At 34.2% G+C, this 18,404-nt stretch overlaps 1 protein-coding gene across 1 annotated transcript in view; it reads left to right on the forward strand.

Annotated features, from left to right (window-relative positions):
* The first annotated feature begins 382 nt into the window (after window positions 1–382).
* LOC120418549 (uncharacterized) overlaps window positions 383–18,404 on the forward strand; it is a 45,107-nt gene continuing 27,085 nt past the window's right edge. Inside the window, exon 1 of the mRNA XM_039580981.2 lies at window positions 383–1,292. The gene's annotated coding sequence lies outside the window, so the exon portion shown is untranslated. The remainder of the gene's footprint in view (window positions 1,293–18,404) is intronic.

An 18,404-nucleotide genomic window follows, 5' to 3' on the forward strand; every position in this document is an offset into this window, starting at 1 on the left:
CCTGGAATTCAAAAATAATATAACTTTATGCTGATTCAATTTGGCACCAAATTGGATCAGCATACATTCTTAAAATTGAACTAAATATGGAGCATTTTAGTGTGAACATCAATTTTCTTTGAAAATGATTGACGGCTTCACCTTAAAAGTCTTTCTTTTCAAATTGAGAAGTCCAATGATCGTTTCTTTAGTCTAGATATTACGATAAATTTAGATCTAAAACTTCCCATCGATCTCCCTCAGGTCCACCCCATCGCGCTCTCGATCGCTTGATGTGTACCTTTTTCATTATTTTTTTATTCGCACATACAAGTTCGCTCTTTTTTTCTCTATCTCTCTGCCTCTCTCTCAAACCACCTTTCGCGGGCGCCTTCTGCTCTTGTTTTATGTGTTCCATTCCATTCCATTCCACTCCTTCGATTCGCTCTTTCCACCTGTATTTTCCACACCACCACGGATAGTCAGTCGCCTCAGTCTACCCGGTCGTGGCCACCTTCGATCCGTCAGCCGTTCAGTCGCCTTCTACTCCTCCTCGGCGCCCGTACATAAGCCGCCTTAGGTTTAGGTTCTTTTAGTTGTTCGCGAGCGTTGTCAAGGATACTCCACACGGGGACCGTTCTGTGTGTACCCGCGAGCCGTCCGGTTACCGAAGTAACGCAAAATACAAAACAGTTCCAGTCCGTACGTCCGTCCGTCCGCAGCAAGGATCTTCGGCCAGGACATTCCTATCCGATCCCGTGCGAGTGAGTGAGTCGGGACTTTAAACCCCCTCCAAGACCGTGCATGACCAATAATCATTTGATTTGGTGAATTACCAAGATTTGGTGTGTGCTGCTCGGAATCCACGCGGGCAGGAGGCCTTTAAAGGATAACGAGCCCTCGCCGGAGCTAGACGAGCACGGCGCTCAGAGAGGTCGTGGGCCCCCAGGACAACTCGCAGGACACCCGCAGCCGACCCAAGACACAGACCGCAGTTGACGGTGCCCGGTGCTGGTCGGTGCCGGTCTTGACTCTCTAGTGTTCTACCCCGCGCTTCTAAGAAGATCTTCGCGTACTCCATAGTTCAAAGTTGAAGAAAAGTGGTGTTCTAACTTGAAAGTGATATTCAAACAAAAATAAAAGTTCCAAGTGTTTCAAAAAAAAATCAGAGTGTTTCGCATCGCTAATCCAACACGAGAGCAATAAAACCGTCCAACGTTCCAGGTGTGTCGTGGTCAGTCGTGGGTGCTGCGGCCGGAGACTGCCGCCGTTCACCAGAAGAAATAAATTCCTGGTCACGGTGCTATGATTTCGTAAGTATCCATCCTTATCTCCGGTTGCTTCTTGACTTGCGGAGTGCGAACTCTTCAAGACAAGAGACATAGAATCATACATTATTAATGAGTGTAAAGAGTTAAATTAATTCACTCTCGGGGGCAAGAACATTTCACTTGGCGTTGCGTTCATATCGCTAGTGTGGCTCATGGATTGTGGGGGAAAAAGAAGATTTTAAATTTGAAGAATTGTTTGAGATTAGTTGCTGTTTAGCCAGTCACGCTTGTTTGGATTGGTCTTGTTTGAAATTTTATTTTATTCTGTTTAAATGAACATAATATTTCGATGCCTCTGTGCTCTCTTATGTTAACTGAGTAGAAAAACCAGCAAGCTTAGTACAAGAGAGCACAGAGACATCGATTTATTTTTTTATTTTCTAATAATTTGTACCAGTAATGTTACGTCACAATGGATCCAGTTCTAGTGATTTTATTAACTTGCAAATACGCTACAAAATATACTAAATAGAACTGATTATTAAACACTTCTACCCTATGTTGAATCCCCAATAGTAATCATACTAATGAAAACGTTATATTTTAATTTTTAATTTTAATTTTTGAAATCGGTGGTTAATTTCGATTTTAATTTATGATATTCTGTATCTTGGGAAGGGATTTTCTGATCGATTTGGTGTCTTCGACAAAGTTGTAGCTTATGATTAGGACTATTCAGAAAAGATAGGACGGAAAAAATCTCTTTTGTTGTGAAATTTTGAATTAATAAAAATAAAAATTTAATCCCGAAATTTTTAAATATATTTCAGGAACTTAAAAAGACATGACATGTCGAAAACCTAGACATTAAAATTATTTTTTAAAGCAAAATCTAATTTTTAATAGAAAGATTCTTTAATCTTTTTTGATAAAAAGTACCTTTTCACACGCATAGCTATTTAAGGTATACATTTTCGATGTTTTTAAGGTTTTCGAATTAAAAAAAACTAATTCTTGATAAAAAAAAACATCTTTTAAACAATATTATTAAAGAGCTGAGAAAATTTCCTTAAATTTTCTATCTGTAACAATGAAAATCGGGCAACCTGTCAATTTTTTTTAAACAAAATATTAATGAAAGTTTTAAATTGATTATTCTTTTAAGGACAATATCTTCCCTTTTTTTCAAAAAAAAATCTTCAAAATGTATAAAAGCATCAGTTACAAGAAAATAAAAACAAAAAAATCTTTAGTTAATCTTCCTCAGATTTCAATTATATTTTGATTTAAATATATCAACCAATGCTATAACATGTGGCCTAGAAAAATTCTATAAAATTGACCTTAGTATCTGTTTTTTTTAAATATTTTTTAAGTTAATAATGGGAAAATGATATACGAAAATAATAGGCTAGTTTCAAAAAAAATAAATTTGGTTCATAAATAACCAATCAGGCCAGAAATGGTTAAGATGAACCATTGAAAAAAATTAAAATTTTAAAAGGTTAGTTATACAACTGTAATTAAAAAATAATCTTCTCGAAGTGTCATGATTTTCTCAATGAACATGCTTTTGAATCGAAAGATGGAATGCAATTTTGGATTCTTTGGACAAATTATCACTAGGAGAAGGTAAAATAAGTTTGTTAATAACAAATATTATGTTTTTCTGAAACATTATTCTAAAATATTTACAAATTTCATATAAAATGTGAAAACTTTTGATTTGTGCTTTGAATTCAGATTAACTTGCAATTTAAATCAATAATTTTACGAAAAAAAACTAGTTTTAACAAATTTGAGGCAAACTTTGACTATTTCACAATTTTACCTAATATGTATATGAATTTTGTTAAAAAGTTTATAAACTTAGGTAACTAAATATAAACATTGTTTTTTTTTTCTTGAAAACTTTATCAATAACCTTAATGATGGTATATTTGGCGTAAAAATATAATTTGAACACCCTAAATCTGATTTTAACAAGAAAAAAACTATGACATCGAAGTCACCCCGGAATTCAAACTAAGAATTTTAAAGTAACTATTTTTTTAAACACAATTGAAATAACTTTTTTTTCAGAAATAGTGCTTGGACTTTGTGTGGCCTACCACAGTACATGTTTCAAAAAAAATAATCTTGAGAAAAAAAAGCTTACCAGTTGGAAAATATTCCAAAACTAAATTTAAATCCTATGTCACCCCGGTTTACGATACCTTTCAAAAATGAACAACATTTTGGGAGTATTTCTTGGACCTTTCCTTTCCATGACTGTTTCGATTTCAAACTGACTAATTTTTGTCTAGATAATATCAGAATGATATTTTAAATGCATAAAATTTTGATATTTTATCAGTAAATAATTTGAAAATTCAGCTTTAACATTAAATAAAAAAAAACATTGTCATACAAAATCCGCGAAACTTTACCAATCAAATATTATTCACCTTGTTCCAAAGTCCCGAAGCTGATTCACACCCAAATCCCAGACGCTTTGTTTCCAAGTGACGATTCACAATCACCGACACCGATTCGGGGTGAGGGCTCGCAGTCTCACAGCCAGCCAGCAACCAGCCAAACTCACATGTCCTGCCACGGTTCAGCGAGTTCGGCCAATTGACCGACCCAGCCGGCTCACAGCCACAAGTTTCGTGAGTCAGGAAATTTGCACCAGATACACTCCATTAACCTAACAAGACAATTTAAAAGTCAGAATAATAAACTGTTAGAAATCCATTTTATGAACGAGCACACACAACCAAATACATGTCCGGGGTTCTGAAAGGTGCTGGTGGCCACTTCAAGGTGATCATTTCTTCACCGGAGAGCTTGTGTTTTTCCGGCATTACGTCCGCTTTTCAAGTGGGTGAATCACTACACGGAACAGTCGATACATATTGAATGAGACTTCCTAGTCTGAAATCAATAACAGAAGGCATTCTTGGCGGTGCGGTAACCAAAATGCTTATTTTAGATTCAGTTCCGTCAAAGTTATTAAATCGTTGTCATGGTTGAATTTTTTATTCCAACTTAGTCAAGCCCGCCATTAGCAGTGATTACCATGCATAAAACAAGGATTATGCTTTAATTAAAGGCAAGAAAACTTAAAAGCAATCACAAAATACTTCAACTGACCCAAAGAAATGCAGCAGCATGATTTATCGACCGCCGCTCGCTGCGCTGCTGATTTGAACTGAATTAAAAATGAACGGTTGTGGTTGGATGAATGATTTATTATTGACCTCTCTACTTGGCGAAGATAAGTGATGTGAGTGCACTGACAAGTTGACAGCGGGATCCGATGAGCTTCTTGAAATTTTCAGGAAATGCGCAGGTCAATTAGCTTTTAATGGCGTTGAACTTTTTGAAAAAAAAAAATATTGGCAATGGAGTTCAGTCACAAAGTGCGGTTGAGTGCTGATTTTTTTATGTTTAATTAATTTACAATCATCAGACAAAGATCATTATTTCTTCTTAAAACAAACAATAGAATTCGTTAATAAGTGGAATAATTAAATTAAATTAAATTAAGAGGCAGTATTTGTAAATATTGCTCGGTTTGTTCTAGAGGTCGTATCGAGGTGCTCCGATTTGGATGAAACTTTCAGCGTTTGTTTGTCTATACATGAGATGAACTCACGCCAAATATGAGCCCTCTACGACAAAGGGAAGTGGGGTAAAACGGGCTTTGAAGTTTGAGGTTGGAAAAACGTTGAAAATCTTAAAATTGCTCGCATTTCCGTAAAACTGCATCAATTCCAGTTCTCTTAGATGCATTCGAAAGGTCTTTTGAAGCACTTCAAAATGTGCCAGAGACATCCAGGATCGGTTTGATTTTTTCTCATAGCTTTTGCAAATTACTGCTAAAAATGGATTTTTTTAAAACCTTAATATCTTTTTGCAACAGCCTCCAACACCCATACTCCCATAGGTCAAAAGAAAGGTAATTTATAGGACTATAAGCCTACGGTATTAACTTTTTGGCCAATCGCAGATTTTCTCATAGTATTTCGATTTTTCTATAACAAACTTTTCTCAACGTTAGTTTTTGCCTTGTAGGCCGTCATAGACATCCAGGATTGGTTTGATTTTGCCTTCCTCACTGAGGTAAGGCTATAATCCTGCTCTAAAATAGAACTTTTTATTAAAAGCTCGAAAACCCACCTTGATGTATACATATCGACTCAGAATCGAAAACTGAACAAATGTCTGTGTGTATGTGTGTGTGTATGTGTGTGTGTATGTGTGTGTGTATGTGTGTGTGTATGTGTGTGGGTATGTGTGTGTGTATGTGTGTGTGTATGTGACCAATAATGTCACGCAGTTTTCTCAGCACTGGCTGAACCGATTTTGACCAAACCAGTTGCATTCGACTTGGTTTAGGGTCCCATACGGTGCTATTGAATTGTTTGAAGTTTCGATAAGTAGTTCAAAAGTTATGTATAAAAATGTGTTTTCGCATATTTTTGGAAGTTGAATAAATGGCAGTAAACTGAACCAAACATCATCATTATATACATCGTTGAATAGGTAATTGAAAGACCTTTCCAACGAGTCTAAAACATTGAAGATCTGGCAACCCTGTCTTGAGTTCTGACCACTTTAGTGATATTTATGTACTTTCTTGTAGCCGGATCTCACTTAAATGTATGTAAACAATGTCCGGATCCATCATCCGACCCATCGTTGGTTAGGTTATCAAAAGACCTTTCCAACGAGTCTAAAACATTAAAGATCTGGCAACCCTGTCTCGAGTTCTGACCACTTTAGTGATATTTATGTACTTTTTTGTAGCCGGATCTCACTTAAATGTATGTAAACAATGTCCGGATCCATCATCCGACCCAGCGTTGGTTAGGTAATCGAATGACCTTTCCAACGAGTCTAAAACATTGAAGATCTGGCAACCCTGTCTTGAGTTCTGACCACTTTAGTGATATTTATGTACTTTCTTGTAGCCGGATCTCACTTAAATGTATGTAAACAATGTCCGGATCCATCATCCGACCCATCGTTGGTTAGGTTATCAAAAGACCTTTCCAACGAGTCTAAAACATTAAAGATCTGGCAACCCTGTCTCGAGTTCTGACCACTTTAGTGATGTTTATGTACTTTTTTATAGCCGGATCTCACTTAAATGTATGTAAACAATGTCCGGATCCATCATCCGACCCAGCGTTGGTTAGGTAATCGAAAGACCTTTCCAACAAGTCTAAAACATTGAAGATCTGGCAACCCTGTCCCGAGTTCTGACCACTTTAGTGATATTTATGTACTTTTTTGTAGCCGGATCTCACTTAAATGTATGTAAACAATGTCCGGATCCATCATCCGACCCAGCGTTGGTTAGGTAATCGAAAGACCTTTCCAACGAGTCTAAAACATTGAAGATCTGGCAACCCTGTCTTGAGTTCTGACCACTTTAGTGATATTTATGTACTTTCTTGTAGCCGGATCTCACTTAAATGTATGTAAACAATGTCCGGATCCATCATCCGACCCATCGTTGGTTAGGTTATCAAAAGACCTTTCCAACGAGTCTAAAACATTAAAGATCTGGCAACCCTGTCTCGAGTTCTGACCACTTTAGTGATATTTATGTACTTTTTTGTAGCCGGATCTCACTTAAATGTATGTAAACAATGTCCGGATCCATCATCCGACCCAGCGTTGGTTAGGTAATCGAATGACCTTTCCAACGAGTCTAAAACATTGAAGATCTGGCAACCCTGTCTTGAGTTCTGACCACTTTAGTGATATTTATGTACTTTCTTGTAGCCGGATCTCACTTAAATGTATGTAAACAATGTCCGGATCCATCATCCGACCCATCGTTGGTTAGGTTATCAAAAGACCTTTCCAACGAGTCTAAAACATTAAAGATCTGGCAACCCTGTCTCGAGTTCTGACCACTTTAGTGATGTTTATGTACTTTTTTATAGCCGGATCTCACTTAAATGTATGTAAACAATGTCCGGATCCATCATCCGACCCAGCGTTGGTTAGGTAATCGAAAGACCTTTCCAACGAGTCTAAAACATTGAAGATCTGGCAACCCTGTCTCGAGTTCTGACCACTTTAGTGATATTTATGTACTTTTTTGTAGCCGGATCTCACTTAAATGTATGTAAACAATGTCCGGATCCATCATCCGACCCAGCGTTGGTTAGGTAATCGAATGACCTTTCCAACGAATCTAAAACATTGAAGATCTGGCAACCCTGTCTCGAGTTCTGACCACTTTAGTGATATTTATGTACTTTTTTGTAGCCGGATCTCACTTAAATGTATGTAAACAATGTCCGGATCCATCATCCGACCCATCATTGGTTAGGTAATCGAAAGACCTCACCAACGAGTCTAAAATATTGAAGATCAGGTAACCCTGCCTCAAGCTATGACCACCTAAGATGCCACTTATGAGCCCTTGAGTAATATGTGTGTTTTTTGTATTCCAAAACTTAACGAAATTAGACGAAATTTGTGTCCAAACCCATTTTTGGAAAAAAGTGAGGAAGGCACCAACCACATAGGTGGATTAAGTTAGTTTTTCTCATAGCTTTTGCAAATTACTGTTAAAAATAGATTTTTTTAAAACCTTAATATCTTTTTGCAACAGCCTCCAACACCCATACTCCCATAGGTCAAAAGAAAGGTAATTTCATGGACTATAAGCCTACGTTATTAACTTTTTGGCCAATTGCAGTTTTTCTCATAGTTTTTCGATTTTTCTATAACAAACATTTTACAACGTTAGTTTTTGCCTTGTAGGCCGTCATAGCGGCACTTTTCGGTCTCAATTTTGTCATATTCGGAATCCTCGGACAATTTCACGTAAGTTAGAGGTATTGGAGTTGTAAATTTGATTAAAAAAATAATTAAATAAAACATTTTTGAAAAAAGAAACAGATCTTATTTACCCTGTGATCAATAAGTCAAATGCTGTATCAAGTAGGCGAATATCTGTTTGACCCCTAATCCGACAAAATATTAAAAAATATTTTAATTCATTCTAAATGGCATTTTTTCCAATCAAATTTACAACTCCAATACTTCTAACTTACGTGAAATTGTCCGAGGATTCCGAATATGACAAAATTGAGACCAAAAAGTGCCGCTATGACGGCCTACAAGGCAAAAACTAACGTTGTAAAATGTTTGTTATAGAAAAATCGAAAAACTATGAGAAAAACTGCAATTGGCCAAAAAGTTAATAACGTAGGCTTATAGTCCATGAAATTACCTTTCTTTTGACCTATGGGAGTATGGGTGTTGGAGGCTGTTGCAAAAAGATATTAAGGTTTTAAAAAAATCTATTTTTAACAGTAATTTGCAAAAGCTATGAGAAAAAATCAAACCAATCCTGGATGTCTATGGCACATTTTGAAGTGCTTCAAAAGACCTTTCGAATGCATCTAAGAGAGTTGGAATTGATGCAGTTTTACGGAAATGCGAGCAATTTTAAGATTTTCAACGTTTTTTCAACCTCAAACTTCAAAGCCCGTTTTACCCCACTTCCCTTTGTCGTAGAGGGCTCATATTTGGCGTGAGTTCATCTCATGTATAGACAAACAAACGCTGAAAGTTTCATCCAAATCGGAGCACCTCGATACGACCTGTTACACATTGGTGAAAAACTCGCTCTTAAATTTAAATTTCAATGGTAATAAAAATAATTCTACCAAATTATCACAAAATCATTAAAAATTAATTATTAGTAGTACAGAAACCATAAATTTCAGAAGGTTTGAATTATTGAAAAATTGTATCAAGTCAGGTGACTGATAACTTAAAAAAACCTTACTTAATCCACCCTTAGGTTGTTGGTGCCTTCCTCACATTTAGAGGGTAATGGTATCCAAAATAGATACAAAAGGGCGGACCTTTCAGTGTTCTGTCAACTTGATTAATTATTATCATAATTCTGGGCACTTACGTGCATATAACTTTTGACAGGGGTCAGATCAGCAATCTTTTGAACTCGTTGAAAATGTCTTTTGATTACCTATCCAACGACAGGTCGCATGATAGATCCGGACAACGTTTTCATCAAATTATCTGAGATCCGGCCTCTAAAAAGTTCATAAATAACACTTAAGTGCTTATAACTTTTGATAGGGTTATCAGATCTGCAATCTATTGGACTCGTTGGAAAGGTCTTTTGATTACCTTTCTAAAAATGTATAACATGACGGGGTTTCTTACAAAAACCACCCTTTTTACAATCTTCCGGACTTTTGTTAAAATCGTTTTTTTAGCATAACTTTTGAAGTACTTAACTAAACTATATAATTTTCAATAGCGACTTATGAGACCCCAAGACGGATCGAATGAGACCAAAACGGTCCAAATCGGTTCAGCCAGTGCCGAGATAATCCAGTGCAAATTTTTTGATCAACATCCCACCACACACACAGACATTTGCTCAGAATTTGATTCTGAGTCGATAGGTATACGTGAAGGTGGGTCTAGGAGGTCAAATTAAGAATTTCGTTTTTCGAGTGATTTTATAGCCTTTCCTCAGTAAGCTGAGGAAGGCAAAACAGGTCGATATAGACAACTTTAAAAAGGGAAGAAAAAAAATGAAAAATATTTGTAGTTACCATACTCAGTTTAATTTTTAATTACATCTCAGAAAGGGTATATTTTTCATGCTAGAAAAAAAATATGGTATAGGTACTTATGGTATGGGTACTTTTGTACCCGACCCTCTACTATTTCAATGAAACTTTGTTATCCTAGGCTTATATAAGCCTATGTTATGCTAGGCTTATATAAGCCATTTTTGTATATATGGAGCCAATTGTACTCGAAAATGACATTTGAGAAGGGCGTAATTTTTTTAGATATTTCTGTATTCTGTAAATAAAAAATGACTGTAACTCAAAGCCGTTGCATCGTATCAAAAAGTGGTCAAAGACAAACTTGTAGGAAATTGGACGGGCTTTCTGACAAAAATACACTGAAAGCAAAATAAACGCCACTTCTATGCGATTTTTCAATTTTTATGTTTAAAAGTTAAATTTTAAGGTGAAGTCACGATTCTTTTTCGTTCAAAATTTTTGAGGAAATAGCTTTAAATGTGACAAAAAGACTGTTGAAAAATGCAGGATAGTATGTCTCTCCTAAAAAAATACCTGTTTTTTTTCGTGAGTCTTTTTGTCACATTTTAGGCTATTATCACAAAAATTTTGAACGAAAGCAAATCGTGACTTCACCTTAAAATTTAACTTTTAAACATAAAAATTGAAAAATCCCATAGAAGTGGCGTGTATTTTTCTTTCAGTGTATTTTTTTAGAAAGCCCGTCCAATTTCCTACAAGTTTGTCTTTGACCACTTTTTGGTACGATGCAACAGCTTTGAGATACAGTCATTTTTAAATTACAGAATACAAAAATATCTAAAAAATTTACGCCCTTCTCAATTATCATTTTCGAGTGCAATTGGCTCCATATACACAAAAATGGCTTATATAGGCTCAGGATAACATGTCTACAAAGTTTCATTGAAATCGGAGAGGGTCGGGTACAAAGGTACCAGAAAAATTCCAGATTAGAGCTGGAATTGCTCTATAAATTTAGTGAGATATTCAAAATTTAATCAATTTTAAACAAATTCAGGTCAAAACAAATATTGTGAAAAAGTATTGGTCATATTCGCATAAACATTTTTTTTCAGGGGGTTAGGCAAAAAAATAACAACTTGAATATATATTACAATTTGTCACTAATGCTAAATATTTATTAAACTAACAATGTTTTTGTTATCTATTGTTTCTCTAATTGTTAAAATAAATGCTGGAAATTTAAAAACATTACACAAGTTCTAACCCTTATGTTTCAACAAGATAGAAAAAAGTATTCGATTTTTTTTGCGATATGAATAAAAATAATTAATTTCTGTGATAGAAAAATAGTTCCAGCTTTTGTTACCGTAAACATGGCTGACATTGATTAGATTTAAATTTATTTTTAAAATATTTAATATTCAACTGGTCGACTTTTGTGAAGATTTTTGAAACATGGGGTAAGAAACGCATCGTTCATTTATTTTATCAAAAAAGGGTTTTGAAAAAGCGCTTCAAAAAAAAGATTGAATAAAAATTGTTATTTTTAAATCCGGGGTGGCCAATTGCATTGATTACGGCAAACAGACCTCCGGTAGGGTTTCTCTAAATGTTTCATTTGAAAATATCACAATTAAATGTTCGTTTGACTTCGTTCATAATCTTTTTTTCGTCAAATGAATATAAAATTTGAAGTTTAGTAAATAAAAGATTTCAAATCTGCTAAAAAAAATAGGAAAAGATTTTTAGCAGGGTGAATAAATTTGCTATCAAACTTGTTCTGCTGAAAATTCCAATAAATTTATATTTTTTAATCCGCTTTAAAGGAGATTCAAATTTTTTACTTTGAAACTAATTTTAACTTTTTGTTATAGAATGTTGTCCAAAAATTTTAATTTTATATTATTTTATTGAGATAATCATGGCAATTTGGGAGTATCAAAATATCATTTTTTATCAATATTTCCATAATAAACGTAAACTCATTAGTAAAACTATTTAAACTTTGTTGAAAACTTCTTGAAATAGTTGAACACTTTTCAGAATGGTTTCAAAGAATTCCTTGCGTATTTTATTAATATTGCATATTTTATAAAACTGCAACAAAAATCTTCAACCTATCAATGTCACCCCGATCATGATCTTTGTTTATGCTACTGAAAATTCTGTTAAAAAACTATTTATCCACTTTTCAATTTTTAAAGAAGTGTTATTTGGAAAACTACGTTTTCAGCTGAAGTTCAACTGAATAAACAAACAAATCCTGCTATTGATCTACTGCCAAACACGTATAAAGACTAATCAATGCCATCACCCAAACCCCATAAAACGACAACACTGCGTCAACAGGACGACATCGGGTGAAAAAGGACAGTTCGACCAAACACTCTCCCCGTGCCCTTCCTCCTCCTTCAGCAGGCAAGCCCATAATTTATTTTTATGACATCTTTTCCACCTGGCCGTGTCACCACTTTCCTCAAAGCAAACTCTATAAAAGCCGCAACAGCGCCGCAAGTTCCAAGTTCAACCCCTCACTACAGTCGGCAATCAACCGGCTTTTCCTGCCAGAAAACCTGCAAGAGGAGGCCAGTTCTCACTAAAATCAAAAAGCTAGTAATTTCGTCGAACATATCAAATTGATTTTAAAAATCGAATTTAACTTAGAATTTTTTGATAAGCAGCTCTTAAACATTATGCAGACTTGTTTGTAGACAAATTATTAAAGTCTTGTTTTGACTTCGGAGAGAACTGCTCTGGAAGGGCTCTACCCTTGGATGATAATAAAGATAAACGAGCTACACGCAAGGAATCGCCCAACGACTGCCACCAAAGTAACAACTTCTGAACAAGTTCTGACGACCATGCGTTCAACGTAGTACTTTATGATCCACGCGTCACCGATAATGCGTCATTAGTGGAAACCCCCCGAGGAAGAAGAAGAAAGTGGTGAAAAACAACTCCATCATTCCGTCCGAAACACCCCGACGTGGTGGACCAATTACGAACCTTGGCACTGGGAGAATTCACAGTCGCTATTTGATATCATTCTGTGGATCTTTTCGTGCCATCGTTTAAATTTGGCCAAAATCAACGACGCGTGCAAATGTTACTCTCTCTTTCGCCGAACGGTTGACTGGCGCCGAAGACCGGGGTGTCCACACCGTGTCCGGAAGGAGCGACAGTGACGTGATGGTTTGCGGGGTGCGGGTGAAGGTGGCGAATCATATAAAATAATGACAAACGCGCAAAACCGGAACCGTGCGATGGGAAAAGGAGGGTAAAAGTGAATTTAGCCAACATTTCGAAAAGCTTTGAGAAAGATTTTGGTTTATTCTATAATTTGCGAATAAAAAGATTTAGTGAATTTATGAGGACAAATATTTTCAAACATTCATATCGAAACAGAAAAAAATGTGTTGGCCTACACTTCTTAAAATTTCCTTAAACAGGTTAAGTTTATTTAATAAAAACACAAAATTTGTGTTTCTTAGAAAGAGTGTCAAAACATAACTTTTAACATAACAATTGAATATTAAAAAAAAACGAGTTATTGTCGAGTCACACAAACAAAAGAACTCAATTTCCTCTGATTCTGTAGAATTATTAGCATTTCGGAATGAGCACATGATTTTGAAACAAACTCCATCATTAACTCAAAAATGCACTAAGAAAAATAAGTTCCCAAAATCGTGAACAAGCGTTCATGAAATTGGGAACTAATTTTTCTCCGTGTGATGAAATGGGACATTTATGCAAACAGGAGCAAACAGCCCTGAAAACTTTTAAAAATATGCATAATATCATATTCAAAAATATATAATTTGAGCGATCAAATTTTATCAACTTAACTTTAAACTTTAGTAACTTTAAAAATGTCAAGAACTTAAAATAAAAAATTTAAATGATATTTTCCACGAGTTGATTTTATGAAAAAGTGAAAAATCCTTCAAAACCCCCAAAAAATGTACTATATTTTGTTTCATTTTCAAAAAATTTGGACCAACAAATTTTATCAACTTGTGCAATAGTTTAAAAGTTTTAGTTTTGTCTTCTTAAAATAACTAGAGATCCCGGGCAGACGGTAATAACAAAATTCATGCCATTTCAATAACAAATACTGTTAAAATAACAAAAAGTGTTATTAAATATTCCTGCAAAATCCATTTCTGCATAAGAGTTTCATAACAGTTTATGTTATCATAACAAAATTTGTTATTGGTCCGATATTGGTTGAAAGCCCAAACAACTTTGGAATAACATTTTTTGTTATGGAAGAATACCTCCAATTGTTATTGGGATGATCGGATAAGTTGTTAAAATAACAAAAAATAATAACAAAGATTTGTTCGAAGAATAACTAAAAATGTTATTAGTCTGTTATTACAATAACAATCCAATAACAAAAAATGCATAACGACGAATAACAAATCTTGTTATTAATAACATAAAATGTTATTGGCCTAGTATTTTCAAATATCAAAAAATGTTATTCCCAAGTTATTTCCGTCTGCTCGGGAAAAAAAACTGAACATGATCTTGTAAAAAAATCACACTTAAAAAACAACTTGCGGAAACTATCATTTTGCATATATTTTTTTTCTTATTACTTTATATTTTTGGAAGACTATTACATAAGTTGATAAAATTTGCTTTCCCAGAATATAAATTTCTGAAAATGAGCCAAATTTTTTAAATGTTCCAATTTCGATTTTCAAACAAAAAGATCATCCTGATAATTTTAATGTAATCATTCACTTGAGTGAGATACTTTGGTTCGTTTATATTGTTTTTCATTAAACTTTTTTTTAATGTCGAAGTTTCGGAAAAAAATATTGTTTGATTTTACTTAGGCCGTTGCAAATATTTTTTGAAGTTTATGTCCCTCGGCTCTGAGCAAAGTCGAGGGGGGGGCAAAAAAATTTTAAAAAAAAATAAGATTGAATTTACAAGCCCAGGTTTCAACATTTGGATGAAAAAAGTGTTTTAAAATGCATTTTATAGGCGTACAATTGCTTTCCAATCATTAGTTTTGAAAATATCGAGGTATTGACGGATTTTTTTTTTTCGCAAAAAAAATAACTTTTCGTGGAACTGTACATTGGTATTTCATGAAAATTTAAAATGTTTTGAAAGGAGTTCAAACATGCTAAATATGATTATAAACGTGGGAAAATGCAATTCAACTGGTTTTCAGTTGATTTAACTTTAATTTTCATTAAAATTTTGAAGTTTTTCGAAAAAATATTTTTTTTGCCCCCTGATTATTCAGGTCAACTTTGAAGGGGGGGGCGACATAAACTTTGAAAAATATTTGCAACGGCCTTATTGGGGCTTATAAAATTTTAAGTGTGTTGAGAAATGTAAAAAAAAATCAGTAACTTTTTTTACAATCACTTAAACCAGCCTTAAGCTTAATTGATTGGTTTAGTTTGCTGTAAACGGTTTTATGAACAAAAATATTCCGCTTTTTTAATGATTCTAATCTAGCAAGTGAAACCTCAGAATGTACCTCTTTAAATTCGCAAGCTGTTAAATTTCATATTTTTTAGCTAATTTAATAGTTTTATATTTTTTTATTCACATTTTTTAAAGTATTGTAAGAGATAGAAAATTACAACAATTCAAATTCTTAACTTTTTCAAAAATGTTATCAGTCTTGGCTCTTTGCCAAAACGCTGGTAAATTTTTTTTTTCAAAATTTATAGTCTTACTCTTGTTAAAATTATAATTATTGTAAGAATACTTTATAACGCACATTTAACCCCTTTTCCCCCTAAGCAAAATATTCAAGTAGAGCAGAAAACGTGACACCATGAAGTGTACCCTAAAATTTCATTCTAGGAAATTACTCAATGAATGTTATGAATGATGCCACCCCAACTGAGTGGCATGATTTCGTGAATTTTAGTAGGTGTGGCAAGTTAAATCAGAACCATGATAATTTTCATTAAACCTAGTAATATACGAACGAAGTTGACTTTATAGCTGTCGGCCACCATTGCTAGTACCAACCACTAGTGTCTTCCTTTTTATCTACAAGAACTTCGCCGCCCTGGGCTCCTAAGTGTATGAAAGTATGGCACGGAGCGACGGCACCGAATACCCATATTTACACAAAGAATTTTAGAGCGCCCGCCGCGGGATTCGAACCGGCGAGCTCTGGATTGTGATTCTAGTGCGTGGTCCGATTGATCCACACGGGCAGGACAGTAATAAACCATACTTATTAACTCACCGATGATCGTATGCTACTGATACCGTTGCCAAACAGTTCAAAACTACTCTAAGCCCACATTTCAACCCCTTTTTTGCAAGGCGCCGGCGTGTGGGGTGAAACACGTGTTGTTGTCACCCACCCACCCCTACGCACCTGATGTGTGCACAGAGAGCCCAACTTCGTCATCGTCGTCATTCTGGCGCGGGCATGATGTACCAACCAAACGAAATATTTGCCACCAAACAATAAAAGTGCACCACACATTTTTCTATAATGTGTTCTACGCCATGTGTGAAACCCACATTAAAAGTGAAGTTGCACCAATTGCACCTCAAATTTGTGTTTAAGCTCACAAAAGCGACCCCGCCAAAACTCTCTCAACCCAACACCTTATGCAACGAGGAGAACAATACCTTTCCCTCAATGTAGAGGGAAGGGGAGGGAGGGAGCATAAAATCATCGTCAATTACCGGCCATCAGACCCCGCAGGGTGCGGTCAAAGATGGACCCGCGCGGGCTTCTCTTTTTTTGTGCATTGTTAACAGGTGCGAATCATCGCCGTCGTCTTCGTCTTGGCAGCTGAAGAAAGAAAATGAAACTGAACCATCCCCAATTAACGTGCTGAACTGGTGCCCCAGACAGACCCTGGGTGAATTTTTTATGGGAGGTTCGATATCGCACTTTTTTCAAGTGCATTTTTCAATTTAATGCCCTGATTTTCTAATATGTGGGGAGACTTGATCTCGTCAGCGTGTGTGTTAAAAAGTTTGCAATGTTTTAGAATGTTTTGCAAAGTTGACTAAAAATCACTCATCATCATCATCATTTTTAATGTTAGAAAATAGAACAGTTGTAAATTTTCTGATCTATTCAAAAGAAATATTTTTGAAACTTTAAAACTTACTTTGAATAACATTTCTAAAAGGTCAAACTTTCAGTTAATTCCAAAATTTAAAAAATATTTTTTTCGAATAGACCAGAAAATTTACAATTGTTTTATTTTTTTAATATTGAAAATAATACCATTACTTAGTTTGCGCGATATTGGTACTAACAAATAAAAAGATGTTTGGATGGGACTTAAAAAAAACTTAAATTTTCTCGTTTCTTTTTCATTTATTCGTTGTATTTCAGCAACCAGAATTCCAATTTTAAAATTTTATTAATTTTTCGAAAAACATATTTTTATGGTGGACAATCATGGACAATCATTTAAAAAAAATCGAAAAACTGAATTTTTCAGTCAAAATTAGACATTAGGTGGCTATATCTTAAACACGGTGCACTATATCAAAAAATATGAAAAGTTTTCGATTGAAAATTTGATTGACATTAGAAACTGAAGTCAATATTTTTTTGAGTAAAATTTCTATTTTTCCAAAAAATAATCAAACAAAAAATCATAACTTGTCGCCAAATTGTTGTCCATACTTCTCTATGGTTCAAATGTTACGAATTTTTGTCTCCTTAAACATATCAAAAAATTAAATATTCAATACTCAACATTACGCCCTTTTGAAATGATAGTCTTGATTTAAAAAAAAAAAAATTACGAATGTTCAAATATTAATATTGAAAATCGGACCATTAGTTGCTGAGATATCGAAATTAGAAAATGGTGGGTTTTTTTGGGTGAGACTTAGAAAACATCAATTTTCCTGTTTTTAAATCTTTGCATGGCAATATCTCAGCAACTAAGGTCGTATAAAAAAAAGTTCAATATAATATAAAGAATTTCCTCAGCTTTTCAAAAAAAAAATTTCCAAAGGTGGGCAAAAAATGAATAACAACGACTATTTTCAAAAAAGTTACCTAAATATGGCTGTAACTTGAAAACGGTGCACTTTATCAAAATTTTTGCAACCGATATTTCGATTTTTTCAAAAAATCAGTATTGATTCAAAGATTCATAACTTTTAGCCCGTTTTTGAAATTTCTGAAAAGTTGGCATTTAATGGTCCCTAAACATATCAGAAAATAAAAATAGATTTTTTTGGCAAATCAAGTTTTAGTGACAAAAATTGAAATTAAAATTAAATTTGCAATTTGAAAATCGACTTTTTTACAACATGAGAAACTTTTAATCTGTTTTTTTTTGTATAACAATTAAATTTTAAGTGTGTTGAGTAATTTAAAACGAATATATCATTTTTTTTTTTATTTTAAAGTTTTTTTCTAAAAAGTGACACTAAAAGCTTTTTCTTTGATTTTATATGTATAGAAACAATAAAAAAGTTGTATATCTGTTATATTTTTATTCAATAATTGATATACTTATAAACAAAAAAATTAGGGCAGCGAATGACCAAGAAGGTTAAAGCTGCCAGAAATAAATGAATTAACAACAACAACAACAGCAACTTATACACT

This window comes from Culex pipiens, chromosome 3 (assembly GCF_016801865.2).
Source record: "Culex pipiens pallens isolate TS chromosome 3, TS_CPP_V2, whole genome shotgun sequence".
NCBI classification, from domain to species: Eukaryota; Metazoa; Arthropoda; class Insecta; order Diptera; family Culicidae; genus Culex; species Culex pipiens.